At 38.9% G+C, this 13,967-nt stretch overlaps 1 long non-coding RNA gene across 2 annotated transcripts in view; it reads left to right on the forward strand.

The window, feature by feature from the left end:
- The window catches only part of LOC110394612, a 111,626-nt gene extending 97,902 nt beyond the window's left edge, over positions 1 to 13,724 (forward strand). Inside the window, exons 3-4 of one of the 2 annotated variants that reach the window (XR_002435739.1) lie at positions 12,179 to 12,364; positions 13,637 to 13,724. This is a non-coding gene — a long non-coding RNA (uncharacterized LOC110394612). Of the gene's footprint in view, positions 1 to 12,178; positions 12,398 to 13,636 lie in introns of those variants that run through there. The other variant, XR_002435740.1, reaches the window with a different exon arrangement.

Here is a 13,967-nt window from a genome sequence, read left to right on the forward strand (position 1 = left end):
GGAAAGGAAAGGAAAGGAAAGGAAAGGAAAGGAAAGGAAAAAGAAAAGAAAAAAGAAAAGAAAAAAGAAAAGAAAAAAGAAAAGAAAAGAAAAGAAAAGAAAAGAAAAGAAAAGAAAAGAAAAGAAAAGAAAAGAAAAGAAAAGAAAAGAAAAGAAAAAGGAAAAGAAAGGAAAAGAAAGGAAAAGGAAAGAAAAGAGAAAAATGGAAAAAGAGAGAAAGAGGAAGAAAAAGGAGGAAGAAAAAAGAAAAAGATAAAGAAAAAAATGAAAAAGAAGAAAGAGAGAGAAATAGTTTCACTCATGCTTGACATGATTGCTTTGAAAATGCTTTCAGAGTATGAGATGTGGCTATGTGTTATTTTCAAGCCTCTCTTTGGCTAGGGATTTTGTTTGTTTGTTTGCTTTCTCTGTATCAATCTTTGGCTGCAAAAGCAGGAATTTCACATGAAACTCCATTCTGAGGAAAGTATAATCTCCCATTTTACTCATCTTGGCTGCAAAAGGTAGTCTTGGAATTGTATATCAGCACTGGACTCTCTTCAAGTATTGGCCATTTAGATAAATGAAAAGCTAGTTGAAGCTAGTACAGCCTTGCCAGCAAGGTAGGGCACATAAACATTGCAACACTATTTTGTTTTATTACTATGCTTCCTCATTTTTCAGGTAAGCTTGGTCTTTTTTAGATTTCTGAATTGAGGACTAGATCTTGTATGGACTCTCTGATACACAGTAAGGTTTGAATTCATAATTTTCCTTTTCTAACAATGCAAGACAATAAGGTTTTTTTATTTGTTCATTTTCCTCTATCTACCTGCTTATTTTTGTGAAACTTGCAATACAGTCCATCTGAATCCTCCATCCCTCTTGCAAACTTGGTTAAGATTCATCATAAGAAAAAAATAAGAGATGATAAGACATGGCTGTGCACTCTAAGTGGAGGAATTATGTTCATATCCTTGTGTACATATGTACATAAAGGGAAAGAAATGCTTTTTTTTTTCTTTTTTCTTTTTTTTTAGAAAAGAACAACGAAAAAAGAGAGGAAGGGGAGCTGTCCTTTCTAGGATAAGGAAATTTGGTCCAGAGCACAGCTGTCTAGGAAAGTAAAGCCAAAGTCATGTCCCAGTTCACAAAGCCATGCTTCCTGCAATAGCTGCTATGCTATATGAGCAGCAGGAATGTGTGCTGTGTGCTGGAAGAGGCAGCCAAGGAAAACAGAACAGGAAGACTTAAAATGAAATTGACTTACCTGCTTTTGTGGCCATGTGAGTATCTCTTTGGGGACACTCCAAACTTCTTGAACATCTGTTTTGCAAGGTTTTCTACCCAAATTTATCTAGCAAGGACATGAATCTGTTCCTAGAAATGCTCCAAGGAGTATGCTGAGGCACATGCATTATGCTTGCTATTGCATGTTCTTATACCTAAGATGATATTTCAGGCATCATCTGATCATAGAATCATAGAATCATTTGAGATGGAAGAGACCCTTAAAGACCATCTAGTCCAACTCCCCTGCAATGGATAGGAGCACCTACAGCTAGATCAGGGTGCTCAGAGTCCTACCCAGCCTGTCTCTGTATATCTCCAGGGACAGGGCATCCACCACCTATCTGGGCAATCTGATCATACTCTGTGTTCAGTCTGTGTCGAAACCTGTGTATCTCACTCATCAAATCTTCTAGTAATCTCATGATCAGAGCTCTTCTTTGTTAAACGCCTGTCTTTCTTGGTCTTGTTTTCTAAATAAAATACTTAATAATAACTGCTGATTAAATATAATCGCTGCAGACAAAGGGATTAGTCAGATTCAACCGTGACTCTTTCCATCCTTAATTTTCCTCTACTACTTACGATGGAGCAGATTGATAAGAAAGGTGTAATTTAGTTATGAATTTGTACTACATTTTACTTCTAATAATAAAATGCCCTTTTGTGACCAGCTTGATAAAATTAATAAAGACATGATTCCAGACATCCATAGATTCTGCAGTACCTGATGTTCTGACATTTGCACTAAAGCCTTTTGGGAGCAGATCAGTGTAAATGAAATTCCTGGCCATGGATGGCTATCTCAGAGCAGAGGGGTCAGCGTGTAAGTGGGGCTCTGCTGTGTTATCCTCTGTAACCACAAAAGAAGGCAACATTGGCTCCTTAGAGCATCCACCTATGCACAGGTGGGAGAGAGATATGGAAAGAATTAAGGCTGATAAAGACCAAATGAATCATTCTGTGTTAAACAAGAGGATTTGGGAACAGAGAATTGAACTTGGTGAGCCCTTCTTTCTGTAGTTATCTTAGATTTGCACATGTACAGTTATCCACATTTTAACAATGTAAAATTCCTTTTCCAACCTCTACCAAATCTAGCAAAAAAGGCCTCTAAGAGAAAACTCTTGTAATACCTAGCTGGGATGGAACTGGCTGAACACTGTGTTATTATAGGCAAGTACAATATTTAAAGAAAAAATCTTATTTTACTTAGGATTGAATTTTTTAAAAGAATCATAAGATGTCAAAAAAGGATATAATTATACATCAAGATATTTTTCAAGCATGCTTTAGGGAAAGCATCAATAGAAATATTATCATTTTCTATTGAACCCTGGTGATTGAATGGATTGCAAGAAAGCATGTACGTATACACTGCTAGCTGTGTATCAGTTTGCATTGAAAAGTATTGAATTGAAAGTGTTCATGAAGATTATTATCCAAATCTTATCTAGCTCAAAGGTACACACTTGAATTTGCTTGTACACATTGTACACACTTGTACACCATTACATATGTGCATGAATATTCCTGGAATAAATTCAGTAGCTTCTAAAACTGGCATTTCAGGACTTGGCTATGAGCTGCCCACTGGAAAAGCAAAAGAGAAATATTCACATCTTTAAAAATAATAAATAAAGTAAAATTAAATAAAGTATTCAACACTACTCCTGGTTAGTGATCAGTAAAGAAATGTCAGGGAGGATAAATCTTAATTTGTTTTTGGTCTACAGCACTCACAGCATATACACATTCACCTTCTACCATCTAATTATAACCTATTAAATCAATTAAATCACCTTCTCTGATATTTGTGATTCAGGAAAGAAACCAATTGATCTACAGGGGAATCACGGAGCATATCAATCAGTCTTTGCATGGAAGACTTCCCCTAACATGGAAAACTATCCTCTCCTACTTCAGACCTGCACAGTGACTTCTTTTTTACATTAACTCCTCCACTGCTGTGTATCCAGAAGGAAGATCATAGGATCATAGAATCACAGAAATTGTTTGACCTGGGAGGTAACATTAAAGACCATCTACTCCAACTCCCCTGCAATGAACAGGGACACCTACAGCTACACCAGGGTGCTCAGAGCCCCATCCAGCCAGACCTTGAATGTCTCCAGAGATTGGACATCCACCACCTCTGCGGGCAGCCTGTGCCAGTGTTTCACTGAAGATGACAGATCCCCCCAAACCCTTGAGAATGAAAGTATCTGAAGAAAGACTGTACCTAAGATTCATGCTTTTCAGGGCTCAGCTTCTCAGCTCGTGTCCACACAGCTCCAATATCAGCACATTCAGCAGAGCTGTGTTGAGTAACACCATCCCAAGACCTGGAGGCGAAAGCAACATCCTTTTCCTGGCTGGCATTTCAAGACTGATGACATCAAATGTTGTTCAAGTTTATCACATTTCATCAACAGTGAGGAAGAGCTGACCTTCCTCTTCCTATGCACATTTTGATGCTGTTAACACCTTTTGCTCTGCGAACAGCTTCTGATTACCAAACCTACTCAGTACAAGACATGTATGAATGGTTCCAAGTACTCCCTGTGACACTTTTATTCGTCTTGACTTTGACTATAGTCAGGACTTTTTCTCCTAGACAGAGGTCTCCTGGATGAGACAGAAAACCATTTTACTTCTCAGTACTGTCATTGTCAGCTGCTGCTGGCTCATGGAACAGTGAAGAGGCTCTTAGCTTTGTGATCTCTCCTGCCTCAACACTTTATCTGTGTGGTTACAGGATGCTGTAGGTGACCCAGGATGGAAATTTCACTGTGAAGCTGATAACCAGCATATTGGAGAAGAGTCACCAAAGAGTCAGTATCTCCTGTTTGCATAGGCAGTGGAAAATTCAGGGCAAGAAGTGACTGGACAGAACTCTAGGCAGATGGTGAGCTTTATGCTCTTACCTCACCCTGCTTACATAGAATCATAGAATATCTTGAGTTGGTGTTGAGTCCAGCTCGTAATGTTCATGGTGACCACTGCTTGTTTTGATAGCCAAGGTATGCTGAGACCTCAGTTCCAGACATTTCTCTATAAAACTGTCCTTGGACTTACTCATAGATCTAGCAGCAACCTGGAGACATGCTTTATTTCTACTCTTATTACAATATAAAAAATCTCTTTGAGTAGCTTCTAGCTTGGATCAGATGCTGAAAAGAAAGGGAAACGCTTCTCTTAAGAATGCTTGGGCATAGAATTGAGCACTCATGCCAGCCAGTTTCATAATATTGGACACAGGATGCTCGTGGTCACTGATGGAAAACCAGACACTGTTGTTGATATCTTTCCCATTTAATATCAAATAGAAAATGAGGTTGCTTCTACAGAGTATTTAACCTTTTCTGTTGTTAATGGGGAAAGACAAAAATAGAATAAACTCATTCAAGGATTGATAGATTTTAGTATGAAATAATCTTCCCTCTAGAAATATCTCAAGAGGTAATATCTCCCAAGAGGTAAAGGCCTTAAGCTGTGCCATGGGAGGTTCAGGTTGGAAATTAGGGGAAATATCTTCTCAGAAAGAGTGGTAACACATTGGAACAGGCTGTCCAGGGACGTGGTGGAGTCACCATCCCTGGAGGTATTAGAGAAACATGTACATGTGGCACTGAGAGTTCCTCAGTGGTTTAGTATGCATGGCGGGGATGAGTTGATGGTTGGATGAGATGATCTTAGAGATCTTTTCCAACCTTAATTATTCTATGATTCTATGATTCTATCAATTTCTCCCACTGACTATGGCAGAATCTGAGGATTACTTTTCAGGAAATCACTGGATTAGTTAGATATGTGCCAAAAATAGTTTTTAAAGGCTAATGGCCCCTAACTCTGGGGGTCTGGTACTTGGGAAACTTGTACTCTTGTCCCTCAACTTGTAGGTTTGATGGTCTGATTTTTGGATGATCCTGCGTGAAGCCAGTAGTTGGACTCGATGATCCTTATGGGTCCCTTCCAACTTAGGATATTCTATGATTCTATAGCTTCCTTCTTCAAGGCTTAGAACTGTTTTGTCCTCTCTGTTTAGTTAGATTTTCTTTGGGGCCAAAAAATGTATCCTAGTAAAACATAAGTTTAAGAAGTCTTTGTTATGAGATGAGGAGGAAGAACTCATCTGCATCAGAGTTGGATAATTTCCACCCTACTATGGTTTTCCAGTTTTCTGTCTCTGACGTTATTAAGGCAGGGATATTCCCCACTGGAATGACTTTTCTTTCCCTGAACACATTATAACTTAGCTGAGTGCCTGGTCTTGCTTGGAATGATGTCCCCCTAGATTGCTGTCGCCATGCTAGACTTGCTGTTCATGAGCAGAGAAGGACTGGTGGGAGATGTGAAGGTCAGGAGCTTTCTTGGGCAGAGCAGCCACAAAATGGTAGAGTTCTCTGTTCTTGCTTAAGTCAGGGGAGGGGGGGGGACAGGAAGATTGTTATTTTGGACTTCTGGAGGGTGGACTTCAAACTATTCAGGACACCAATAGAGAGGGTCCCTTGGGAGTCAGTTCTGAAGGGTAAAAGGATCCAGGAAGGCTGGACACTCCTCAAGATGGAAGTCTTACAGGTGCAGGAGCAGGCTGTCCCCCTGTGCCATAAGATGAACTGGCAGAGAAGAAAACTGGTGTGGTTGAACAGGGCACTTTTTCTGAGACTCCAGGAGAAAAATAGAGCATACCTCCCGTGGAAGAAGGGATGGGCAACTTGGAGAGAGTACAAAGAAGTTGCTAGGATGTGCAGGGACAAAATAAGAAAGGAAAAAGCCAAGCTTGAACTCAACCTGGTCCCACACAAAAAAAATTACAAATGTATTAACAGTAAGAGGAGGGCTAAGGAGAGACTCCATCCTTTACTGGGTGTGGTGGGGAATGTCACTACTGACGATAAGGAAAAGGCTGAGGTTCTCAATGCCTTCTTTACATTTTTATTTAAAAGTCAAACCAGTTATCTTCAGGGTACTCTACTCCCAAGACTTGGAAGTCTGGGATGGGGATCAGAATAAACCCCCCACAATTCAGGAGGAAACAGTTAGAGACCTACTACTCCACCTGAACTGTCACAAGTCCACGGGGCTGGATGGGATCCATGCAAGGGTGCTCAGGGATCTGGCAGAGGCGATTGCCAACCTGCTTTCCACCATCTGTCAGTGTTCCCAACCAACTTGAGAGGCCTCAGAGGACTGGAGGGGCCCCTCACTACAAGAAAGACAATGGGGCACTGGAATGTGTTCAGAGTAGGGCAATGAAGCTGTAAGAGATCTGGAGCACAAGTGTTATGAGGAGCAGCTGAAGGAACTGGGATTGTTTAGTCTGGAGAAGAGGAGGCTCAGGGGAGACTTTATTGCTCTCTACAAGGCCCTGAAAGGAGGTTGTGATGAGGTGGGGGTTGCCCTCTGCTCCTGTGTAACTATTGATAGGAGTAAAGGGAGTCACCTCAAGTTGCACCAGGGGAGGTTCAGATTGGATAACAGGAAAAATGTATTCTCCAAAAGAGTGGTCAGGTGCTGAAATGGACTGCCCAGGTAAGTGGTGGAGTCACCATCCCTGGAGGTGCTCAAGAAATGTGGAGATGTGGCGCTGAGGGAATTGGTTTAGTGTGGAAATTCTGGTGGTAGATTGATAGTTGGACTAGATGATCTCGGAGATCTTTTCCAACCCTGATGATTCTATGATTTTTGATGCAGCTGCATGTGGGGATGTAGATGGTGAAGCAGAGGGAAAGGTGTGTGCTTCACATCAGAGCTGCACTTTCAGTCTGGCAGTGCCTCTGCAGTGCTCACAGTCATGGAGCAGAGCCAGCCACATAGAGGGGGGAAAAAATAAAAGGCAAAACCTTGCTCTTGGCAACACTGCAAAACCTACAAGGACAGGATTAGATCTGCGCTAAATAATTCAGGCCTGAATCCAGTTGTCTGTCATGCTTGCTTCTTTAGCACAGTGGCTGTTCTTGGCTATTCTTGAGGTGCTGCTTTGAGGAAGGATGCTGATTATGATTAAGGCTTATATTGTAGGCAAAGAACAAAACTTTTTATAATTATTTTTTTGCTGCTTGCATTCAAGGCATTACCAGTCTGCTCATTAACTTTCATTATAGCCTTTTGCTCGGTTTTGGAAAGATTTCTTCAGTCACTGATGAACCTCTCTTTTTATAGTAGATACTAGTGATGTCTGCGATTTGTGGGCCTCCTATTTTTCATTTTCCAGAATATTGGACCGGCAGGCAAAATGGCTACAGTAAGTTGTCCACAGGACCTGCATATCGATAAACTGCTTTTCAGAGCAGACAAGGAAAGATCATGTAATTTAAAGGAAAATCTGAAGTTACGTATAAAATCAAACAGGTTCAATAGTCACCCACTAAATGTTCATGTGTAGTTTGCACCACTGTCACTGAGGACTGGTAGGGAGTGACATGTAAGAGTGTCATTCATGGGCTATTTTCTTTTTATAACCTAAATCAATAAGTTGATTGAGCTGAGCTAGATTGATTCTTTTGAGTTTTATTTACAACTATCCTTTCATGCTTAATACAGTAGTGCTCTATACAGCTGAACATACTACAGCAATTCTTTATGAGGCCATATATCTACAGCTCAGCCTGCTGAATTCAGTGCCTATAATAGCAAAAATGTTCTTTAGCCTTTTGTTAAGTGGGAATCTCTGCAAGGATTTGCAAGATGCCACAAACACTGTTTTTAGGCAAAGGTGAAGAGAAATGCACATTCCCTTGTTAGTTTATAGCTGTGCACAAGGGCAGGCAGTGCAAGGGTCATTTTCTGAAGGGGCTTCCATTTGATTGTTGGCTGAATATAAGAAAAATATGCTGAGCCCAAGCTTGGTATTTGGTGATCAACTTTCTCAGCAGATAGCTTTCCCTTAACGAACTGCCTTAATCACAGAATCATAGAATTAAAGAATCAAAGAATTATAAAATTATAGAGTCATAGAATCATAAAGGTCAGAAAAAAAGCACTAAGATCACCTAGTCCAACTGTCAAACAAAATCTCTCATCACCACAGCAGAAGACATCCAAGACTTTTCTGGGAGGAGGCTGTTAATCCATCCATGGCAAACCTCTCTTTCTAAAATGGTCCTAGTACAACCTTTATTAATTACAGAGCTAGGCCAGAAATATTCCAAAAATAGGTAAGTAGATTCTAATCTCTGTTCTGTGTGTATAAAGTGGGTTATAAGCACAGATCTCAGTTCCATAAATTTATGCCGCTCACAGTAAGACGCTTGTCGATGTTCTCTAGAGACATGAAGAAGAAGATAGCTTGTGTAATTTATACTCATACTTTCATATACCTGCTATCCAGAAGCCTCAGGCTTCTCTTTAAATTTAAACCAGTTTATTCACACATATTACAAAGGCTGTGAATTACAACATCAGGTTATCATGAATCAGATCTAGAAAGTTCCCATTCCACAGAGATTGAAACTGTAGTGTAATGAATGTTTCTAGTTAGACTGAAGTTGATATGAAGAATCTTGCCAAATATAACTAGTAAGACAACAACAGCCAAGAAGAGGTTCAAGAAACCTAAATGCTGCTTGTATCTGTTGCCACTTTAAATCTCATGTCTCTCAGTGAAGGTGAAATGATTCTTACTTTCCACAGAGTGGCTATGGAGGTGAGTCTAACATTTAGATAAATTGAAAGGAGTTCAGCACTCCGTCCATTCAAACCAACGCAGAATGTGGGCCACATTGGTTAATAACTCTTGATTAGTGTAGGGTCAATATCAATGACCATTTGGACCTTAGATTTTCTTTCTGCAAAGGCAAACTGAAAGATTATCAACCTTACTCATGCTCCTGATGCATACAGTGAAAAAAAATCACTGAAAAGCAGTTTTCTTTCATTTTCTAGAAAACTAAATATGTTTCCCAGCAGTGTACCGATTGTATTAAATGTTCAGGATATTAGTAACATATTGCAATAACGTAAATATATTTCACTTTGATTTCATCGTAGTGAATACCATGTAATAACAGCAAGTACAAAGTCAGTAGCAGGTATGCTGGAAAATGGTGTGCTGGAAAATGAAAATGCCTTTTTTTTGTGATCAGTTGAAGTTTCACAATTTGTTTTCATTTTGCATCTGAACAGAATGGCAACTTTTGCTGTTACAATTTTTCATTACAAGAGACTGATTGATTCTCCGGTTGTTAGAACATTTACCTCTTATGAGGAAGACAGAAGTTCAAATTCCTGCTTTGAATCAAATAAGGCAGGTGTGTGTCGCTTTCTGGTGTACCCTCTATTTTTTAAAATGCTATTGATTTTTTTTTTTCCTGTGTTGACATTCATCTCTATTTGAATTCCGTTCTATGTGTGAGAAACCTTTATTATGAAAGGTTTAACAGAACGTTGTCATATGCAGCCACATATTTCAATATCGGCATTTTCTGACTGGAGGAATCTGTTTTGATGAATTGGTGTGATAATGTAGACCTCCATGTCTGTTTCATCAAAATTTAGAAAAAAAGAAAAAAAAAAGGAAGAGTAAAGCCTGACCAACTATATTCTTATTTTCTTTTTTCCAATATCCACAAAATTACTACTTTCAGTAAAAATGAATAAAAATATGAGAATTATCTAGGAGGATGCCTGGACAACATGGAAACACCCGTCCGTACTTTACTCCAGTTTTTAAGCAGAGATTTTTACATGAGCATTTGGTTCTGGGAACTGAATATTTATGAAAATAATAAGCCAACAATTGTAAGTCTCTCTACTGAATTGGAATAGTTCCTAAAGCTGTATGAATATTTTCTTACCTACTAGGAGTTCCCCAAATGCTCAAAATGCCTCCAAAGAGGAAATGCTCACTTTCTTCCCTGTTACATTTTATGCAAATTGTCTGACTATTGAGGAAGTCCAATCTGAAAGGTTATTTGCAAAATTAATCTCTAATATGTTTCTTTCTTTTTTTTTTTTTCTGTTTTCTGCTTACACAAGGAAGACACGCTTGTCAATACAGAGAAAGGAAATAAAATGCAAACTTTCCTTTTAGAAAGTTGCATTCAAGTCTTGACTTAGGTTTATACAACTCAGGCATTTGGTCTGACATGCACCGAAATCAGATTTTTCTTTGATTGAGAGAGCTTTGAACTAATGCCTTATTGATGTACAATTCCTTAGAAATGGAGAAGAGTTCCTGCATCAGACCACCTCCTACTAGATCACATTTCCTAAGAGTCCTCTTAGAAATTCCAGACGAAACAGTTTCCGTTCTGATCTGCCAACTGTCTGATACTTCCAATACCTTGAACAAATTGCCTATTGCTGACTTGTTTATTTTTGTAAATCTGTTAATGCATGCACAATAAATGGAACGGAGCACAGGCTCTTATCTGTAGATGGGAAAACAATTGGGTAAATAGAAAATTATTTTTTGCAAGTTTAGCAGATCCAGCTCCGTAAGTGGCTTTTCAAGAGATTGTACTGCTTCTGCACAGTTGATTGTTGAACAGTTTCTGTATGATTTTACTTAAAAATGAAGAAGTAAGGAAAAAACTGTGCACTCTGCAGGTGTGCGTGGCTGGCTCTGCCCTTCTCAAAGAGGAGAAAATAAACATTTTCACCCCTGGTTCCTAAACTCAGATAAAATCCCCTCCACTTACCTGCAATCTTCCTATTTGTGGAAACTGCCTCACCTCAGATGGGCTGAAGCAGCTTTTATTTGTCCTTTCTCATTATTGAGGAAATATTCTGTATTCTTTGTATTGTAAGAAGGAAAATTTTCAATAAGCAACTATCTTCAATATGTAGAGACTTTCAGAAAACAGCAAACTAGTGTGTAGGGCACCACAAAGAAAATCTCAAACAGAAGCAGATAATAAGGGAAAATAGCTGGATGCTGTAGAAGGTGCTGTTTGAAGACCTTTAACAGTCACCACAACAGACGTAGCAAGGTCTCTCCTTCTCCCTTCACTGCTTCTCATTGTGCCTCACTGTGCCCATGCAATGTCTTCTTGGGACTTTTGTGATTGCAGCATTTCACCTGCCAGATAGTTTGATTCAATACAGAACTATATCAAAACCAGAGGAGAGGCAGTGGCAGTGCATGGACTCACTTTTCTCTCCTCCTGATATCTACATATGTGCTGGAGAACTTCCCTTTTACCAGAATATGTACTGCATGTATTTGCAACTCCGTGATCTTTCTGGCTCTGCACAGACCTGCCTTCTCCAAGAAATATGACTTGGAAATGCTGAGGGCAGCTTGAATTTTCCCCTTTTGGGAATCCTTCTTCTCCTGGGCATCCTGATGTCTGCATGGAGACAGTCCCTGCTCTTCAGACTGCACCTTTCAGCAACAAGTGTGCTGACCTCACTGACAGGAGAACATTTCCTTGTGAAAAGCAATATGAAGAATTGAAGTCGGGGGTCATATTTGATGTATGGTCAATAAATCCATCCCTGGCTGACTTTCTTTATTAATTTTCAGGCACTCAGTGAAAGAGTTATAATCCCTGTAATAAATGTGCTCTTGGTTTTCTGTGTTTTCAGGTCTTAGTTTATGAAGAAGCAATAGTGAATACAACTGAATTTACCATTGTATTGTAATATTTATTTCTTCTTCTGGTAGTACCTCTGTAAATGGTCAAGATGAGAAAGCTATAGCAATGATTCACTGAAATTTGTCATTCCAGCTCTTTGTCACTGATAGTTGGAGATCTCAGATCATTTCTTCCACTAATAATTTTGTACGAGTGCATAATGTCCCTTTTTGTTAAAATTCTAATATTTCCTCTATTTTTTATAATGTATTTTATCACACTTCATCTTTTCCAAAGTAAATTGATAGCTGAAATCCCTTCTTGTTCTCTTCTTATCTACAATGTCCAGGTTCAGTCTTGAATTTCTTTTTTTTTTTTTTTTTCAGGTCTGATCCCATGTTTGATCTATTTTTACTACTGTGTTACCTCATCCTTGAGGAAGTCCTGATTTCATTAAAGGTGTCCTTGGTCTCTTTGGCTTCAGAAGTCAACACTGCATACACTGTTATTACTGAAAAATGGGAATTCTTATCTATTCATCTACTTCACTGCTATGTCCATGTAGACAAATTGTAAGTTTAAAATAAACTGAAACTCTTCGAAAATTCCCTGGACTCTAGAGAAGATTTTTCACTTTCATTCTTTCACATATCCTGTACCAGATACCCTGACCTCCTTAACCTTCCTTCTATAAGTTTCCCTGTGCAGATCCATGAAGTGACATGTACCATGCACAGAATCATCATGTATCATGTGTTTAACATAAGGTGTCATAATTCTCACATTACATGCTTGCTAATTTCATGAGTACAGATGGTTAAGTATAAAAAAGAGGAACCTTGTTAGTGTTTCCCAAAGAAAACTGCAGAGTGAATTCGATATGCATAAACCAGCACAGAATCAACGTGAGAGACATCACTAACTCATTTATTCATTTTTTGGGACATGAAAAATTTTAACTGTTACATTTTTAATTCCTTTGTGTGAAGCTTCTAGTGTCATTAAATACATATTTTTTTCCCAAATATCATAGAATCACAGAATCATTGCGGTTAGAAAAGACCTCTAAGATCTAATCCAACCATCCACCTCCCACCAATATTGCCCACTAAGTCTTGTCCGTAAGATCTCACTGGCAGGTAGAGAAGATCAGGCAGATCTGAATTCTAATGAAAACTTGATCCTGATTGTAATTGCTCACACTCCCAGCAACAACGTAGTCCTCTTCTTGGCTCATAATGAGCATCTGGATTACAATACAATCTGGAAATACAGAGGGGAGGACACTGCAGCAACCCAGGTGATTGTATGATTGCCAGATTTCCAGGAAGGGGAGGAATATTTAAAAGTGATTGTGTTTTGCTATATCTTGTTCTTGAACAGCCTATCAATATCAGTATTGCAAAGGCTTTTATTTGTTAACGTTGTTCTCTGGCTCCTTCTCCTCTACCTGAAGAAATTACTTTCAGCTGCCTCTTACCAGGGGCTGCCATTTCCTCTTTTCTTCCAGAAGAGCTGTTTCAGTAAGTGATCATGAATCCTCTTCTCTGAATGTGAGAAATGTTAGGAAAGATCTATTAGCTGTGTATTTCAGTGCAGTTTAGCTATTTTTGGACTGAAAACAGTAGATAAATAGTCAAGTGCATCACTCATTCAGCCAAGGGTGGGACATAGGATCCTATTGCCCTCGTGTAACCACCAAACAAACAAGAAACAAAATGATGAAATTCATTTAGGTATAGCTGGTTTGTCATTTAGTCTGAACTCTTCTAGTGGGGTCATAACTGAATGCATTCCAAATTTGTGCTGAACATCATTGCCAAATTCCTTTCTTTCCCATTCAGTACTGCAGCCAGATACGATAAAAAAACAGCAAAGTTCAGATGGGGATAATCCAGGATGGAAACCAGGACAAAGTGGAGGCAATAAAAGGTATGTTTTTAATATAAAATCTATACAATTCTTAGAGCATCAGCAGTAAGAAATTTGGACGAGATTAAATTTCTGTAGCTGTAGTAACCATTTTGAAAATGGTCCTCAGAGATCCCTAGATGGAAAGCACTGGGCCTATTCATCCTATTTTGAATCTATGGGAAGACATTATTCTGAGTGTTGAAAAACTGTAAAAATTAATATTTATAGTTTATTCACCTCTTTTTCAAGGACTTTTGGACA

Source organism: Numida meleagris, chromosome 2 (genome assembly GCF_002078875.1).
Source record: "Numida meleagris isolate 19003 breed g44 Domestic line chromosome 2, NumMel1.0, whole genome shotgun sequence".
In the NCBI taxonomy this organism is placed as follows: Eukaryota; Metazoa; Chordata; class Aves; order Galliformes; family Numididae; genus Numida; species Numida meleagris.